The sequence below is a fragment of the Centruroides vittatus genome, unplaced genomic scaffold (assembly GCF_030686945.1).
Source record: "Centruroides vittatus isolate TY-2023 unplaced genomic scaffold, ASM3068694v2 contig_329, whole genome shotgun sequence".
NCBI classification, from domain to species: Eukaryota; Metazoa; Arthropoda; class Arachnida; order Scorpiones; family Buthidae; genus Centruroides; species Centruroides vittatus.
Window position 1 is genome coordinate 2,302,679 of NW_027122113.1, and position 20,102 is coordinate 2,322,780.

General features: G+C 28.7%; 1 protein-coding gene across 2 annotated transcripts in view; it reads right to left on the reverse strand.

The window, feature by feature from the left end:
• LOC136973769 (latrophilin Cirl-like) overlaps positions 1-19,766 on the reverse strand; it is a 119,261-nt gene extending 99,495 nt beyond the window's left edge. Inside the window, exon 1 of one of the 2 annotated variants that reach the window (XM_067268523.1) lies at positions 19,452-19,766. The gene's annotated coding sequence lies outside the window, so the exon portion shown is untranslated. The remainder of the gene's footprint in view (positions 1-19,451) is intronic. The other variant, XM_067268521.1, reaches the window with a different exon arrangement.
• Positions 19,767-20,102: the final 336 nt, after the last annotated feature.

A 20,102-nucleotide genomic window follows, 5' to 3' on the forward strand; every position in this document is an offset into this window, starting at 1 on the left:
TACATGTATTGGGATCCGAACCCACGTCTGCAACTATAAAAGATTCGTTTCCGTTCTATCGAAACGTAAAAAAATATATATTTAACAACTGGTTAGAAGAATTTCCAGTCACAAAGGGGGATGGGAACACACCTCTTGTGATCATAGAGAATTTCTCTAACCAGCTGCTATTACATTCTGTTTCTATGGGATAGTTGCACAGAAGAATTCTACAGATTTTTCCGACTTAAACTAGATTCAAAAACAGGTTTAGGAACCTGTTAAGGTCTGTAGAAATCAAAAAAGTTTTTGATGAAATTCCCGTTTCGAGTATTGAAACCAAACAACATCTAAGATTACATCTCAATAAATTGCTAACGAAATAAATCCGTTTAAAATTCTACATTAAATTGAAAAACAAAATATGTCAAATAACGTAACCAAGAGCCGAATTTTATTAAAAAATTTTAAGCTGAAACTCAGCACAGACAAACGAACGATTAAAATTCAAATTATAAGCAGAAATAAGCTTCGAATAACCTATTCCGATTGACAAAAATGGCTAATTTACGTCATAAAATATGCAAAATGGATTCATTTCTTCCATTCAGAAGTTGATGCAGAGATGATAAAACGTTGAAGCATCGATCCTGCGAGGAGGCAACAAGAAAACAGGTGAGAAATCCTTTAAAAAAGAATGCAATTTATACACGAAAAGAAAGTTTTATGACCTCTTTGATAGCTGGAGAAAATCATAAACTGGACCATAGTAAATCTTAAACAAGGCTAATTCATTTCCTACGTTTCGACCCTCCCCCCGTCCTTTTCGAGTGTGCAGATGATAATGATAATGACAGGTTTAGTTAATTAAAAGCCGCAAACACGCAAATTTGTGGTAATGCAGATGAATTCGATAAACAAATAAACAGATATGATTTCATTATTTTCCAATTCGTGTTATCTGGAGCGGAAACAGTACGGAAGGGTGCAGGTGACAGGATGTGTTTCCCTAGGCTATAAACGACCCAGGTAATTAATGATAATTAACATAATTATCGTCTACTAGTGACTTTCGACCTCATTCAACGACGAATTTTTCCCTTGACAAGTTTTATGGCCTCTTAATACATTTCAGGAAGAAGGAGGAGGGAAGAAAAAAAATTATGTGTTGCCTCCTAACTAGTTTCCTTTGGTCAGAAATTCTTAAGGTTATAAAAGAAATTGTTAGAAGGTATTTTCCCGACCTCCTACTTACGTTAAAAGTATAACAATAGCAAGAATGACGTTACTAAAAGTAGAAAATAGCAATTTTTTAACTACTTTTCTATTTATTCTTTAATAACTTTTACTACTTTTCACTCTTTTACACGGAAGAATTTTTAAAATGTTGACTTTAAAATCTAATTTAAAGCTTAATTTCTTGTTTGTTTTTGAAATTTAATCAATTATATATTTAAAAATTTTTTATAAGTTAAACAATTAATTAATTAAAGAGTTATTTTTTTTAAACTGGAATTAATTATAAGTATTTTAAACGTTAAAATTAGCTAACAACCCCTACTTTTTATGTAATATCTGTTTAAATTTGCAATTAATTTCGGTTTAAACTTAGAAATTGCTTAATAAATAATTTAAATTTTAATTATTTTACCTTTTAAACAGTATAAAATGCAATTTTTAATTTTTAGAAATTAATTAAAATATTTTTTTCTAGTTTTAATTAAAGAAAATGGCTCATAAATTCATTTTTTCCTTCCTGCATTAAAAAAAATTAAATCAGAGATAATAAAAATCGAGATAATGCATCCGATTAAATAATTAAATCTCATTTTAAACCGATTATCTGATCTGAAAAATTTATTCTCCATATTTTATTACCCGAGAGATCATTCAAAATTATACAAAGAGGAGGAGAAGGAAGAGGAGGAAACGGAGATGCAGAAATTAATGCTATTTTTTTCTTTTTTTACATTTATATTTTTGTTCATTGATGACGACAATAAAACAAAATTTAAGTGCAATATCCTACGAGATTTTGATAATTATTGTTATTTTTATCTTAAATATTCTTCAGTGGTTCTTGATTTTTATGGATGTTGAAGGATGAGATGAGAGCCGATGATGCTGATGGAAATTGCTCCCTTTTTTTAAATCACGATGGACGATCATCAACTTCACTTAATATGTAAAAAGGTGGTTATTAAGAGATCCTTACTATGATTTCCTACTCGGGTTTTTAATCATTATAAGGATCTCTGTATAAAAGAAAAATTCTTAATATCCTCTTGGGATTTCATCATACGTTAGGATCTTCCAGTTCCTCAAGAAGTATCTTAAGGATCTCAGCACAGGTAAGTATTTGCATCATCCTGAACCCAGTACAGGTAAATATTTGCATCATCTTCTAAATCCTGTAACGTGTAAGAAATTCACAATATTGTTAAGAATCTTTCAGCGCTTGAAGCACATTAGTGATGGCAATACATGTAAACGGTTTGAAGCATCTTAACGATCCTTAAATATGGTTTTTAAATAAGATTTTTCTGCATATTTGAAAATTTCGCAATTACTTTACAGGGTTTGAAGTTCGTGAAGCATCTTCATAAGGCTCTATATCTTTACAGGTGCTTAGCAACTCGTGGCATCTTTGTGGAGGATTGCAATACACTTTCGTAGTTAAGCGTGTAGTATTAATTGTATCAATGTCAGAAGCTTAATAGTTTTACAGCAGAGAAATATAAGGAAAAGTTTCAAGTTAACAAATAGATTAACACGTTATTATCGGCGATAGTAAATGGAGAGGATGGCAATAAAGTCCCATATTAAGTGGAGAACACGCTCTGTCAATCACGGTTTGCGACTAGACCCAGTGTTGAGAAAATATTCAAATCCCCGAAGGTGGAAGAAGGCAGAGATACGGTTGATTGACGCCCTCCCTTCTTCGCAACATTAGCATCGTTCCGTGACCGATGTGAAGCGGGTTGAAGAAAATTTCTCTGATTCCTCTGTATGTGGTGGGCTTTGGAAATTGAAGGATTGCTTCAATTGACAGATCCTTAACGAAGGTGCACGACAAGCGAGCTATCAATCAGTTGCTCCTCTTAATCTGGCTCTTCTTGTGTTCGCTGATTCGTTGTAAAGGCAACCTTGTTGTCGTTGATTTATCCGTGTAATGTTATAGGAACTGCTCCAACGATTCTAAGAATCTCTCTTAAAACTGTTTGCCCTTATAATTTAATTTCTACACTCCAACGGTATGGTTCTGTGATTGATTTATGCAATCTTCAGCGGAGCAAATCAGTCATAATGGCAAGTTCGCCCCCCCCCGGTTAAAGTGTTATGTGGGTTGAGTTGTCGGGGTTAAATCGATGTGACCATCTTGTAAATGCTAATGGATCCTAACCCGGATTCGAATTATTGAGCTGAACCATTTGATCTTGTGGCTCGTTTACAAATTTATTTTTGCATATAATTCTTGGCTGGTTTGTGTTCCGCTTTCGGTTTTATGACTTTATCACCAGATGGCGCTAATAATTGGAAATTAACACTATTTCTGTCATTAATATTGTTAATGGCATTCTTATTTTCGAGGAATTAATGTCACGCCTTTATAAATTAATAAAATAAATCGATTTTTATAACTACGTACTTTTAACTGTTATAATTTTGATGGAGAAAGTTATATATTATCACTAATATAGAGAAAATTAATTGTTCAGTCTAACAAAGAATCGTTGTTTATAAAGTTCAGTGGAAAAAAAAAAAACGTGTTTAACAATTACCTTGGAATCCTTATGGCTTGCATCTAATCAATAATTACAATCAGTCAACACGGACTTAACAATCAATGAGGTGTTCAAACAATCACAAACCACCTACACGTGTCGTAACAATTAGCCCGTTATATAGAAGACTGTGACGCAACGATCACAATCAGCCTGTTATCTGACATAACAATATTATCAACTTATACGTCACGTAAACAACAATATCAAATTATTATGACGTAACAATTACACTACGTTACGTATATACTGACTTGTATAGTTTGATTGTTACGTTATGTAGACTATACACTAATTTGCATAGATTGATTGTTACGTTATGTATACACTAACTTATAAGTTATACATAACGTAACAATCAAAAGCACAGATTCAACAATCAAAACAATGAATCCTACATAAACACTAAACAGAAAATAAACATTATCCATTATTCTTCCAAACAATTAAAAGAAATCTTGTGTTTTTGAAAACGAAACTATCAAAACAAACTCAATTGTTTATTTATTTATTTAGACACGAGTTGAAACTTTTTCCTTAAAAAATAAATAAATAAGTAAATGGAGTACAGTTTATCGTGATCTCTGCAATCATTAAATAATCAAGCAAATTTCATTGTTTAATGGCAAAAAAAATTTTTTTAAATCCCTTTATCTTTGCTATTGTTACTTCGAGTATTTCAATTTGTATTTTTTTTTTCACTTCTCGACATTTAATTTCCGTACTTTAGGAATTTTTTTTATTCAACTATTTAACAGAGCAATGAGTAAAAGCAATGAGGAAAAAAAATAACAGCATGCCATCTCATATGCCCACATTAAGAATTTAAAAAAATTTTTTTTTTTTGATCCGAGGCATAATGAGTTTCTTTCTATTTTAATGATTTCTAGCACCGTTTATTCATAAAAAAAGCAGCACAAATCTTGTTTTTTACAACACATTTTTATAGTCGATTAAAATTTTCTTAATTACTCAAATATTGCTTTCTCGTGTGTTATAAATACTGAATTTTTTCCCCCAAAAAATGTAAAAAATAACATAAATTTGCAGCTGTTATATCTAAAAATTACAAAATTAATAATCAATTATATTATTTTGAATATTTTTCCCTTCCAAAAATCTGATAATGGCGTCGTAGGAGGGAGGAGTGAACAAACATGTACACTCCTCCACCTTTTGTACTTGACAATATATTATTATATCACGCAATTCAGAAATTACGAGATTCTATTGTCGACAAATTTTCTGTTATGTTTACAATTATCAATGAGAATGTTAGGGAATTCATCACAATATCTAACGAGACAAATTTAATTTAATTAATTTTTCCAGTAATTAATGTTTCTTCTTTTCTCCTTTTTACAATTTTTAAAAATTCAAAATTAAATTAAACATATTAAAATATTTATATATACAATAATAAAAGAATTATTACGTATTATAGCTAAAACGTAACACCAGTAATACGTAATAGTAGTTTTCATTATTACGTATTAGTTAGTATACGTAACAATAAAAAAAATTTACTACCATGACGTAATAATGAAAACTACTTTTACGTATAAGCGTGAATTATTACGTTTTACTATTGTTACGTCGTTATTACGCGCAATGACGTTAACTTTATTTACTAATGACGTAATAATGGTTCTAAATGCAACCGATTAATAATTGTTACGCAATCGGCGTCACTATTGCGTAATAATAAATTATTATTATCGCGTTATAATTGTATGAAATTCGTGTTTATCACGTTGTTACGTAATTTAAATTTTTTAAAGAGAAAACTAATTCGATTTTAAAACTTTAAAAGTATTGTACTTATCGAAATATTACAATAATTAAAATAAAAATGGTGTAATAATAAATTTCTGAATGAAGATTACAGGATGAAGGAATTTTGTTATATTTTTTTCAGTTTGTAACTTTCATGTATAAGCAGGAAAGTAAAAGAAGTTTGTTCGTGTTTACTCTTTCCATGTATTGCTTACTATCATTCTCCTCTCTTAATCCCTCTTCCATCTTAGCTCTACTATCACCCACCTGACCAATTTCCCCCTATACTTCGGTTTGTTACCACCATCTGACCAATTTCTCCTTCGTCTTATATGCATTACTAACCCTCAGCTGACCAATTTTCCATTTTTCTTTTGCTTTACTATCACTTACCGGATCACTTTCTCCTCTTTCCACGATCTACTAACGTCTGTAAACAACTTATGACCTTTGCTAGATCACGTAACGGTTGGGGCCCGCTTCTAAATTTTGAAGAATACTTTCCGTTCATCATCCTCTACTGAATTAAATATATTAATCCACTATACGCTTCTATATTTAGTAGTAACTTTCGAGATACGAAGGGCAAGACGTCGCCGCCGCCATTTTGATACGTCTCAACTGAAAAGGTTGGGCGTGTTTATAATTTCTCTATAGAAAATTATGGGGTTTAGATGGATACATTAAGCGATAGGCACGTTACAGATGCTTATTCAGACTTTTCAAGCATGAAGAAGCGAAGAATAATTATTAAAATGAACTCAATTAAAACCCATGGCGCAAGAAGTAGCAAATTTAACCATAGAGTCAATGCACTTTAGTTAAAAGGTGGTGTGTTACAATCATGATTGATAATGATTTATTAAGATAATGCAACCTCGCTTAAGATAATTGTTTCGTCTACGTCATTTGTTTAATTAAGTTCGATTTTGTTTGTCCGTCCTTTACTAGATAGCATTGTTTTTACGTTACCTCGGGGTGGCAGAAATGATCTTTAAATTAATAATGAATTTTCTCCTGCCTCTTTTCTCCCCCTCATCTCCTCGATCCCTCCATCTTCTTCAATTCGGTTTGTACTTGAAAGTATGATAAATTTTCTTTACTTTCGATTAGATTTTGTTAGTGTAAAGATAAAAGCTCACACAGACGATATCCAAGTCGGTGATGAAGATCTATTATACCTGAATTTTCACATATAACAGTTGTAAGACGTTTGTGTTTCTCTCTCTCTCTAAGGAACATTACAGTCCAATGGCTAAAGCCTAGGGGGATAGCAGTCGTATTTCATACGAAATTATAGGTTTGGAGCTGGTTGAGTCTAACAAAATCTAGAACTTTACTGGCAATCTTCGTCCCTCCTATTCTTTCTTAAGGTAGGTAGAGATTAAGTGTTGACACGGGCGAAGTCCGGATAAACGGATTACAGAAAGTTTAATGGATGTACTCCTCTTCTACCTTTGCTTTCAATGAAAGGAATTGGCCGTGAGATCTATAGAAGTCCGGAAGATCACGGATTTTTTTATTGTTAGCACTCACAATAGAAACGATGGTAAAGATACTTGGAAAGAAGAATCCTCGGGATTTCTTCTTCAATAAGTTAGATTAGTAAAAACTTATATTTGATTTCTTTTTTTAAATTTAATTAGTTAAAAGGATGCAAAATTTTCTCTTATTCTCTTCATATTTTATGAACTGTACAGTAAAATCTGTCCAAAACGGAACCTGAATAAAGAAGGAAACCTGCCTAAATTCTTCGAAACGGAGCGATTTTCTATGTTAAAAATCAACCTGCCAAGCCGGAAAAAATATTTTCGGTACCGTAAGAATCCGGTTTACACAGGTTTTACTGTAGCAGATTTTATATTATGAATCATAATACTAGAATATATTTTTAAATCAATTATGAATATTTTAAATTAATATTTCAGTTTGCTTAGTTATATTTAAAGTTATTTTTTTCAAATTTATTTTAATTTATTTATACGTCTCCTTTAAAGTATTTAAATCATGCACGCTCCTGTCTTATCCAGTTTATTAATTATTTTATATACCAAACATAAAAAATTCTTTAAAAATTTAATTTTATAAATAAATATACTTATATATACATATACATTTTAATTATATAATATATTTATTACTCATATAAAATGTAAATGCATTCAATTATTTAATTTGAATTTATTAATCTTTATTAAAAACAAAATATGTTTTATCTTATAAAATCAGCTTTTTAAGTACAGTAAACCTGTCTAAAAGGGACAAAAAATCCTTCGGAACGGAGCCATTTTTCTGTTTAAAAAAACCTGTTTAAAACGGAAACCTGCCAAACCGGAAGAAATATTCGCTACCGTGCAATTCCGGTTTACACAAGTTTTGCTGTATTAAATTCTTCTTTTATTTCATTAACTTTTACAAAGTTTAAGTAAACTAAATCAATCTTTTTTCTACTTTCGTGCTTAAAAATAAGAATAAAAAGTAAAATAAAAGGAAAGAAAATAAGCAAAAAGTAATAGTTCAAACTGTAGAATAAACTAAACAAAATTACAATGGAAATTCTTCTTTTCAGCTTAAATAAACAAGAAAAAAAAAAGAAGAGAAGAATTTAATGAGTGGAATTTAGTGCAATAAGAAAATCGTATTTGATAAGGTATCTATAGCAAAGCTTTCTATTAAAGTAAGACCCGTGTTGAAACAATGTATTGAGTATAATAATGAAACAGATATTCGTCCTTTCTAACGTAGTGAAGCACCTCTATTGATTCTTTCCCTGTTGTAGTCTTGGGGAGATTAATCCTCACGCCCTTCCCGACATCCCATGGGAGTCATTTCCATCACGACCAACCTCCTTTCAACGTCCCGAAATAACTAGAAAAACACCTTTTTTTTTCTCCTCTCTTTTTTATCTTCTACCTGGCCACAAAAAAATAATTCCCATAGCGATCAATACGTATTCAGATGATTGGTTTTAATGTAATCCTTTAAACGAGATTAGAGGTAATTTATTAAAGAAAGAAACCAAGAAGAGTTGAGGTTATATGTCGAAGAATTTTATTAGAGTAAACATTTTTTTATTATTTAATTTTTAAAAATAAAGGATTTAAATTCTAGATTTATTGTTGTTTAATGTGTTTCGCGTGTCAGCCTTTAATTGCTCTTTAGATAAACGAAGTATATTGTTGTTTTAGTTGTTACAATGGAGGAAAATGTGTTCGATATTTTACTGTAGAGAGAAATTTCTTTCGTGTTATTCGTTGAAAAATTCATTTTAAATCGTATATTAATGTATTACTGTGATTTAGTGTCGTACTCGTTACGTCTAAACAGTTACGTCGTTGTTACACTTTCCGTATAAGAATGACATCAAATTGACGTAATAGTGTACAAAGCACGTGCAGTTTTTGGTAGAACACCAACGAGCTGGGATGCTCTTACACACGTGTAAAGTGACATCGAAGATCTTCAATTTTTATGTAAAAGTATACAAATTCTATTAAAAAAGTAGAAAAACAATTAACATTTTTTAAAATTTTATAGCACACCTATACGGTTGTAAACCATTTAATAGCATACAGTATATATAGGCTACTTGGCATACTTATTAAGTAGCCTACACCACTAATTGGCATACTTATTAAAGTATCGAATGCAGCTTACAAAGAAATTATTTTATATTTTAGATATTTTACAATCGTACAAAAATAATTATACTAATTTTATACACACAGTTGCAAGGTATAAACATATTATTACGTATTTTATCGCCTCCGTTTATAACGTACACAATAAACAATTAAATTACATTCCTCTATTCAATATCACGTAAATAGACATATTTCAGTGTACACTTTTCCTTGTACACTTTTTAAATAATGGATTTTTCTTGCATACATACATAAGGGAAAATTTTACAGAATCTCTAGTCACATAGTTGACAGGTTGGACAGAATATCCGGTCACGTACTCCGAGGGATTTCATCCCCCTTCTTCTGCAAGTCACGAGAGTGAATTCTCGTACAGATTTAAACCAAAAAAAAAATATAATAAAATTTTATCGATTAAAAATTTGTTAATGTGGCAAAGAATTCGCAATTATTAGTAAATGATTTATTACATTTTCTATAACTTTGTAAAAAAAAAAAAATCCAGACATTAAAAGTAAGTAAAAATGTATAATTTATGCAACACTTTACTAATTTTGAATTCGGTAATACATTAACGTCGAAATTTTATGATGTAATAAATTTTACTAGTTACAGTTTTAAAAAAATCTTTACTATAAATCCAAAAGAGTAAAATTAAAATGAAAAAAAAGAAGTTAAAATTTTTATTTTTTAATAAAAATGAATTAAGATTTATAACTTAAGTTAGATTGTAATAAAAATTATTATTTAAGTGATCTTTTTGCTCGTAGAAAATGGAATTTTATGATACTTTTTCTTGATGAAATTCAGTTGTAAATAAAATTTGAGGGATGCGGAAGAAGAGGAGGAGGAGGAGGAGGAGAAGGAAGATGGAGAGGAGAAACAGAATATGTCCTTCTTATACCTTACTTACTTTAGAAAATAAGTAAATAGACCAATAATAATAATATATATATGCATAAAAGTCATCTTAAGATTCAATTTAATTGAATATTAACACACGAAACATTAAAGATAATGCAGATAAACTATATTCAACTAAATCGATGCTTTAAGGATAATGTCGACGATGTGCGGAATTGTAACTACCAAATTTTAAAGTTTGAAAGTAAAAAATGTTTACGTTTTTGTACGGAATTTTTATTGCTGTTTAATACAGATACAGAAGAATGCTGTGTTACTTTAAATTTTGAAAAATATTTACCTCCCTTGTTTCCAGGTTACATTCTTGAATGGGTTGAAGTTCAAAGATTATGCGATTAAGAAGGATCTCGTAATTACGGTTCATAATTTTAGATTTTTGTGGAAAAATTTACGTCAGGAAAGAAGAATAAAGTAGAAAATTCAGGAAAATAATTGTTTTAAAACAAGGCAAAACGATTTTTAAAAATCTGTAACGTGCAGAGATAAAGTAAAATTGGCAAACAAAGAGGGTATTCTGTACTTAAGTAGTGTCTCGATTAGGGTAAACATTATGATATCTCGATTAAATCCTGATAAAAATTTAAATAAAATAGTTATGTAAAGAGCTTTTTAAAAGTAAATAAACATTAAAAAAATATTTAAAATGGCGTAAAATATGTTCTGCAAACGTAATATGAGAAAAATATACTTCACTAGAGAGATATACATCGAAATATAGATTTGTTTTTCATCCTATAAGCAAATAAAATAGCTTGAAACTGCATTTAAATATTATATAACCTGTTAAAGTAATTCCCCGTTGGCATCTTTTCCAAACTCACTATAATAAGCAGAAAGAGTAGAAAGGATAAATATAAAAAATTAATTTTAAAATAATCGAATAAGAAATAAAATAGAAACAAACGAAAAATTCACTTTCAGAAAATAAATAAATGAAGAAAGAAAAAGAAGAAAAAAATTCCAAGAGTGTAGCGAAAAAGTAGGGAGGAGGACACACAGAATACCAGCGAGCTGCTTTAATCCTAAAAATACAGTACGAGGAGCATAATAAGGAAATTTTAGTGTCAAAATTCTATTTAATGACACTTAAAAATCATTTGTGTAGCTCATAAATTCTCGGATACCAAACAGAAGTCTCTTAATTCTCATACAAAATCGCTGTTAAAAATCATGCAGGTGTTTGTCGGTTGGCGGTGGACAAAGACTCTCCGACCATAAAAAATCAAAGTAAAAAAAAAAAAAATAAGAATAAAAGTAAAAAAAAAGGCTGACGAGGCAAGCAGAGAATAACAACTTTGTGTCGAACAAACGTTAAGCTGATAAGATATCTCTGTATTCAGCTATTGCAAAAGTAAAATTCGACTGGACTAAAACCCAGGTAAGTGGACCCTTTGAGATTGGTCAAAGTAACTATCCATTTGGATGCAGTCGGAATAAAGATAGAAGCAAAGAGGTATTAAAGTTAATGCTCAAATTCTGATTTCTTTAAACATTTCGATACACTTCATTTCGTGATTTGATTGAGAAAATAGTTTCTAAAGGATAAATAAATTGAAGAATTCCTGATACTTATCTCCTTTACGTACATTCTACAATTTATATCTGACAAGTAAGTCGATTATCTTTAGTAAAATATAATTAAATATTTAAGTTAAAATAAAACTTTTAGTTTTAATTACTTTAATTAATTCATTTTCTCGCATTAAATTGTATTTGTTAACGTTGTAATGCGTTTTTAAAAACGTTTTTATTTGATTTTAAAATGGTTTTTACAGGAAATAATTTGTTTAAAGTGTAGAAAAATTCGATTTAACTTGTTTTTCTGCTTTTGATAATCCTTAAAATCACTCGCTTAGGCGTGATAATGTGTTTAAGTGCTTTATTTCGAGGATTATTTAAGGTGTTCAAGATGCGATGACGCGTCATTAATCTAAAAATAATATAATAGTTTTTTTTTTATTAAAAAAAAACTCATAGAAATATGTTATTTTAGAATATAATTTTTAAAATTTTAATTTAATTTATTTTATACGTCACGTATTTCATCCCTTCTAAGAGCCGCCATCTTGTTTTAAGTTGTCAAAGTATGAAAATAAGTTTTTTTATTAGGAGAATTTTTATTATGTAAATTAATTTTTAAATTATTTTCAACGTTAATAAGTTTTGTTCAATCTATTTGTAGTTAACGAATCTCGTTTTAGCGTGTTAGAGACGTGACAATACTAGGGAATGAAGTTAGCCACACAGGGGGCCGCGACCTACCGGTTGAAAAATATATTGAAAAATTTAATTAAAAATGTTAGAAAATAAATAAAATATACACTTGTAAGGTACTTCATAAAAGCAAAAACATCTATTTCTTTAACGTAATTTTAAATATTAAGAAAATAGGAAATTTTAAATAAAAATTTTAAGCAAAAATAGATTACTAATAAAGCCAACGTCTTACATCTCTGTACGTTTTCGTTAGAAGCCAAAATAGCCGGCAGACACGTCACAAAACACCATTGTAATATTTTTCTGAGCTCTGACATACCTTCATTATGAATTACATCAAATTTTACTTCTCTAAATGGAGGAGCGACTTTATTTTTCATTATTTTAACTTTCGTACCATTTCTCGCTATATAATCGAAAACAAAATTCGAGATTAAACAAAAATATAGAACTTGACACATAATCCTTTCATAAAGTAGATCAATCTGTCTGTCTGCCCGAATAGAATTAGCTATTAACGAAGCTTAAATTCGTTTTAGGAAAAAGGAAATTAGATGCTTTTAGTAAGAAGAATTGTAAGTGAAACAACACGTAATTGAAGTTGATAATTCAAAAAGAAAACAGGCACAAAAATGAGAAGAGACAAAAGCAATCTGTTTAGTTCTCTGCTCTATATTAATATCCTAGATTGGTACGATTTCACGCTGGATGCTTCAGCATGTTATCAAGTCAGCACAATAAATAACCAAAGTCTATTCTGTTTTACCTTGATATCAATCATCTGGCACCTTGCTACATCAGAAACTACATCTGCACCGATTCACAGTCGATACTTTAACTTATTTCTTCTTTGATTGCTGAAGAAACTTCTTCTTTTCTCGAAAAAAAATCTTATAATACCAGAGTTTCATCCAAGAAAAAAAGGGATCTTCGAGCTTTGAAGCATCCATTTTTTAATACTGAGAAGAGGATTAAATCCAAAAAAATTTATTAACAAAGAAGAAAAAAGCGAATAATCTTGACTTTCAATGTAATTTCATAAACTAAACCCACTTTTTATATAAAAAAATAAGTAAAAAAAGTGTCTTTCTGCATCAAAAAATGCAAAAATGTCTCCTCTGCTATCAAAAAATATCATAGTTATAAGTGGAGGCCACTTATTTTTCTGCATAGATTTTTATAGCATTTAATGGAATGTTGTCTGACTGAATTTTCTATTTTTATTGAAGATCGGGCCATACTTCATACTAACTTTTACTATAGTTTATTAGAGGAAAAGAAGAACGATGAGATCCATAAAATAGAACTATTTCGACATTTTGTGAGAACCTATTGCTTTTATTGAGCTATGTATCCCTAGTTGAATGTTAAGTCTAGGAAAAGAAGAGCTTAAAGAGGGATTTGTAGTCTGCTCGTGAATTGAATTGATGGCACATTTTCGTCAATCGTCCGGGGTTATTGGAATCTAAGAATTAATTATCTTGTTTTTCTTATATGATCAATTATTCCCATTCACTCTTAAAATCTATTCAACTCTATCAAAATGTCTCCCTCTTACCAAATCCTTCATATTAGTCCCCTTTTTTCTTGAAAATAATTTACTTTTTTATGTACCAGTAAACCTTTCCTTACCATAATCCCACCATATAGGGGCATTTCGTGGCATTAAATTTATATAGGGGATAATATCTTTTAGGTGAATCTTCCATTTTAAGTAGCCCTTTTTTTTCTTATTCCTACTAAAATTGGTGTTTAAAATGAGGAAACGATGCTGTAATCAAGCAAAAAAGGGCATCTTTAATGATTTTTATCTACTGATTCCCACATTTTACTTATAAAAAACCAGGGCCAACTACCGTATATAGGGGTATGAGTTAAGAAAATTTGAAGAAACCAAACAACAATTTCTGAATTACCAAACGACGTTAACCTTATATCGATGCAGGTGTATTAAATCTTACCTGTCATAGTTTAATTATGATATATTTTAGCCACTGCTTTATAATGATCAAGCTCCATTATAATTATCTTATTTCTAAGGCCTATATACACTATAATATAGTAAAGTGGAGGATGTTGGCTCCATTTTTTTATAATTACAACTCTTTTAAAATAAATTACCGTCTATAAATTATCTACCTTTACGATTTATATCAATAATTATAAGGCCCGAGAGGGCGTAAAGGCCCTATTAAAGACTGCGTGTGGCCTCTTGTTATCAGCTTTATATGTAAAAGAGGGGAAGAAAAACCGCACTTTAATTATATTTTATACTCAATTAAACTGTTCGAAACGTTTAGTTTTTATTAGTAGAATTATTTATCAACATATTTTTTCGATGTAGATATATATATTTATTTATTTTTTTAGGAATTCATTCTTTAATGAAGTCGGGAAAGTCTTCTCTTAATTAAGTAATTAGTGTAGCAAATGACAGAAGTCTACAATCAGAAGACACAGCTGGGGACATGAAACAGCGGTCAATAACTTCATCTTGCTGTATAATAATATTGAAATCGCTTCATGTTGCAAAATCAATGGATTTAACGACATATAAAATGAAAACTTCACCCATTCAGATGTTGATTTTTCAATTAAACAAGCGCTTAAATATTATATTTTCTTAAAAACTCTTATAAATACTATAAAAATTTAATATATGATATATATTTTTATAGATAAAGTAAGTAAAAAAAAAAAAACAAGAAGGCCCACTATATTATAAGGTTTATCTAGAGTCTAGTCACGTAGTTCCATTTGGATGTTTTCGAGATAAGAAATAGGGAGATGAAATTTCTTGTTATAAAGAGGCATTCCGATGTTGTTTTCCCTCCCCTTTCTCTTCCTACTCCACAAAAAAAAACAACATCCTATAAATAAACTATATATTCAAGAATGAAATGGTAGGATTTATAGTTTTTTTTGGATGCGCATTCTATATTTATGGAGTTAGATACAAAAAAAAGAGTATATATATTTATATTTTTATATACTTATACAAATAAAATCTAATGGAAAATGAGTGGTAAGATGCCTAAAGGTCGATTTATTCATATTAAAATATGTAGATACGTATACGGTGGCACTAAAAACCGCACTAAGATGCGGACGAAACGTTGGATATTCTGTAATAAAATTCTCAAAAAATATGTATAAAACTTATATATTTTCGAGGTCGTTTTGAATCTGCAATCCTCTCTCTATTTTTTAAAAAATTTCTACAGTAAAAGCTTTCAAAATCGTACTTACGAAGCGAATTCCTAAATAAAATTGCATAGTTTAGCCTATAGAATAGCATAAAATATTCGTGAAAATGATTCAAAATAAACAGAATTTTATTACTATATCATTTTTTCTTTTTGATTAAAGTGAATACATTTTTTAAGTAAAAATTCCTCTCTATTCATTCAATATATATATATGTATATTTTATATTCATTTCTAAGCATTCAAACCTTTAAATTCCTAAGCAAATATATTGCAGTTTGCTTTCTTTAGTATTTAAAAAATATAAAATTGAATATTTTTTAATAAAAATATACATTTTTTAAAGTAATTTATACGCTTAAAATTGTATATTATTTTCATTTTCGCATGATAAAGTAAAGAATAATGTATATAAAAGTACAGTAAACGTATTAAAGGATGCGAGAACCTACTTTAAATGAATTTTTACGCCTGAAATCGCTTTTAAATTAAATTTACATTTAAAAAAATCGTTTATAGAATATATCCTTTAGCTAAAAATTGTTTAAAATATTAAAAAATATATTAATATTGTTAAAATATTTCTTTCGACAAAGGCAATTTTTAATATTTTTTAGACCATAAATTTATCGTACAAATAAAAATAAATTAGGATATTTAAGTGCACATTTTTCAATAATTGTATTATTTAATTAATGCCTATATATATATATATATATAATGTATATTATATCCCTGAAGGTTTTAAACAGGAGAAACCGGGTTTCTCCTGTTTAAAACCCTCAAAAATAGAATAAAATGTTAAATAGGACAATTTTATACGTCTTCTAGTGCAATATAATACATTTATACGTCAATATATAAATAATATTTTAAAAAATAATGTAAATTTAGCCATTTTTAGACTCATTTTTCACACGCTCTTAATTAATTTAAACGATAAATTTGGCCATTCTACATTAAACACTGCTTAAACTTTTAAGCATGTATACATTTACTGTAAATTAAAGGCAAATTTTGTATACTTTTCTTTTATTTAAATCAATTTTTAAGTAATATTCAATATTAAAAAATGGCTCTCGTGTATACTAAAATGGGAAGCATCACCCAAACGAATTATCTTCTATCTAAAGCTATCTCGAACATATATAACACGAGAAATCACTAATAAATTACTAGAGAAATTATAATTATTCACATATTATTTTAACTAAATTCCCCAGACAAGACATGTCTCGAGATATATAATAAACATCGCTCCCCTTTACGCGTATAAAAATATATAAAGTTAGAATGATAATAAATTAATTTATAACACTGTAAACTAAAATACAAAGTCAGATTTTTCTTAAAGCCAGGTAAAACGGAAGTGATGTATAAACATTATCAACGTTGATTTCCGGACACAGGCATTACAATGAATCACACGGGACTAATTACGGTCGGATATACTTATATTTATATATATTATAATTACATAAATTTGAAAATATTTTATTCAACTCACATTAACTGATAATTGCAAAAGTCCGAAAATTGAAATTTCCTCAGGGATGAAGATATTCGAATAAATTAATTTCGTCTAACACACCCGCCATCTTTTATAAGAGGTTATCATACTAAATCATTTAAATATTACAAATGGCATCGTTACAACTCGGTTTAAAATATTTTTTAATTAATATTAAACGTGTTCTAACTTAGAAAAACCGATGATAAAGTTATTTTTAGTGTATAAATACATCAAAAACTTCATTTCTCTTATGGACCTTTCTAAGAGTGCAATTAAATTCTTTTCCACTCTCTCTCTCTTTCTCTCTCTACTGAAACTTTTTACTTTCTTATCCGGAAATATCTTTTTTTTATTATTATTTTTTTATTTTTCCCCCTTCTTTCCGTTTTGTAATTTGTTGTCAGCGACTTCATCTGTTCAATAAAATTATGTCTGTCTGGAAAATGACAGAAGTAAAGTAAGAAGAAAGAAATAATAATAAAAGAAAGAGATTCTCTCTCTCTTTCTCTTGTCCCTTATCTCTTCATTTAGAGAAGAATATATTGTTTACTTAGAAAAAAAAATTGGAGAATATAATTTATATAGAAAGATACAAGAAAATAGGATTTATTTTCAAAGTTTCCAGGTGATAATTTACTTTAAAAATTATCTGACGTTAGTCAATAGAGCAGGATGCAGATGGAAACTTTATCCTTTGATATCGATATAAATAAAGGAAAATACGTTATGTGTAATAATAAATAATATTTAAAAAAAAGGTGTACGGAATGTATAGCACGTGTTTTCGATATTTTTATAAAATTTGCGTGTTTATTTCCAGCTGTTTATTCCCATTAAGCTCACTTATTCAGTAATGTAAAGGTATTAAGCGTGACAGAAACGATACCTTTGCAATAAAAAAAAAAATAAAATAAAATAAAAACGGTAGAAATAATTAAAAAATCAAGTAGAATGTAAGTTAAAAACACTAAAAATGTGTCAATTAATCGATTTTATTTATTTATTTTTTTCGTTAGTTTTAACTTTAATTATGAAGTATATTAAAAATGACTCTTGGATATCAATGCAACAGCTTTTGATCTTTTATTCTGTAGTTTTGGTGTGTATTAGTCGATTGAATGGAGGTTATTGTTGCGGGATTAAAAAGACATAAATAGCTTCTGTCTGCTTTTAGGCAGATAAACTGAACATTCTGAACAATCCTTTCTAACAATGAAAGTCGATCGACAATAGAAAACTAGCGGCAAATTAGTTTGTTCGTACTTATTTTTCTGATAAATTTGTTATTTTTATAATATATTTCATTAGGGAAACTTACAAAAAAGAAAAAAAAAGCTCTTTTCTTTACATATTTTCGTAATTACACGTTTCTAACTAATAAATTACTGATATTATCTGTTCATTATCAGCTATTATCTGTTAATAACATTTATTTATTGTCTTAAACATTCAAAATAAACTTCAGTTTATATTATTTTTTTACATTTATACTCGTATATCAGTAATAAACGAATAACTAATAACATGTATTCAGTACCTTTAAACACTAGATATGTACTGTTTAGTACTATTTTTCTTATTCTCTACCACCTCAAAAAGTTAAAATTTATGAATATTTTGCTCTTTACTAATTAAAACAAACGTTTAATTAATAATTTTTACTGCTAAACTCATAATTTTTTATTATACAAATGAAAAAACGAAGCATAAACTAGAATTATTATTATTACTATTTTGTTTTCTAATGTCTAAAACAAATAAGCAATAAATAATATACATTTTTCGTCATTAAATACATGAAACAAGCGAGAAATTAGTACTGTATGCCTTTGGACATTAAGCATAAAAAAAAAGAGAGAAAAAAATGATCATTAGAATAATATAAAACAAGCAAGTAATTATTTATATCTTGCATTTAAATACACGAAACAAACAAGTAATTAATATTTCCATGTGTTTTTTTCTATGAGTGAAAAATCAACAATTTAATTAGAGTACATATTTATTTTAATCTTTTCTATAACCAGAAACAAAACAAGTGACGATATACGAACCGCACAGACAAATAAAACAGAATCTTCGTTTGAAAAAATACCCTATTTTCGGGGGCAAGACACGAAAAAAAAAACACCCTATTTTCCCCTACAAAATTCGAATTTTTTGGACCTCCTTCGGCGCGTAAGATGTTTTCGTAAGTAGTGCAGGTGTGCATTGTAACTAAAATGTATAAGCATCTGGCGATAAATGGATGCCACATACTGCGGTCACTGCCAGTGTTCTCATAACAATAAACTAAAATACCGTGAGAGAAACGTACCGAGAGAATAAATTCTATATACATAAAAAAATAAATAAATACACTTTTCTTCTTTTAAATATAAACTTTTTAAAGTTAAAGACACTTACTTTTTTTTTATATTTTATTTATTTTTTTCTATAAATTCACGATCCTCAGGTACTGAATCTGGACTCTCTCTCTCTTGCGAGCTGACTGACTCAACTGCACTTTGCTGATACAAGAGCCTACAAGCAAATGCTGGATGCTTGGATTCTATGCGTTGTCAAGGGAACTGAAGAATGTTCCATTTGTTACAGGAGACGTCGGTAGTAGTTTAACACAGAGTGGGATACGTGAATTATCACTTAGCACCTTTACCTGCTATTGGATTAGTTAATCTCACGTCTTTCTGCATTTTATCCAGCTAAATTCGAGCTTAGAACTTAGTAAATTTTTAAAATTATTTAATTTATTAACCTAATAAATGATTTTTATTATGAAAATAATACATTTTCCCTACTTTAATATTAAAATAAGTCAATAAACTAACTCAATTATGACGTAATACGTGTTTTAAATTTATCAGAAGCCATTGCATTTTTTAATTAATTTTTAATTAAATATGTATTTATATATATTTTTTAATTTTGAAAAATGTACATGTTTTAATAATATTTAATTGTAATTTAGTGTTGAAAAATTTCATTAATTACAATTAGGGGATGATGATGATGACGACACAAATCCTTTTGTAACTAGGAAATTGTACATTTGAGCGT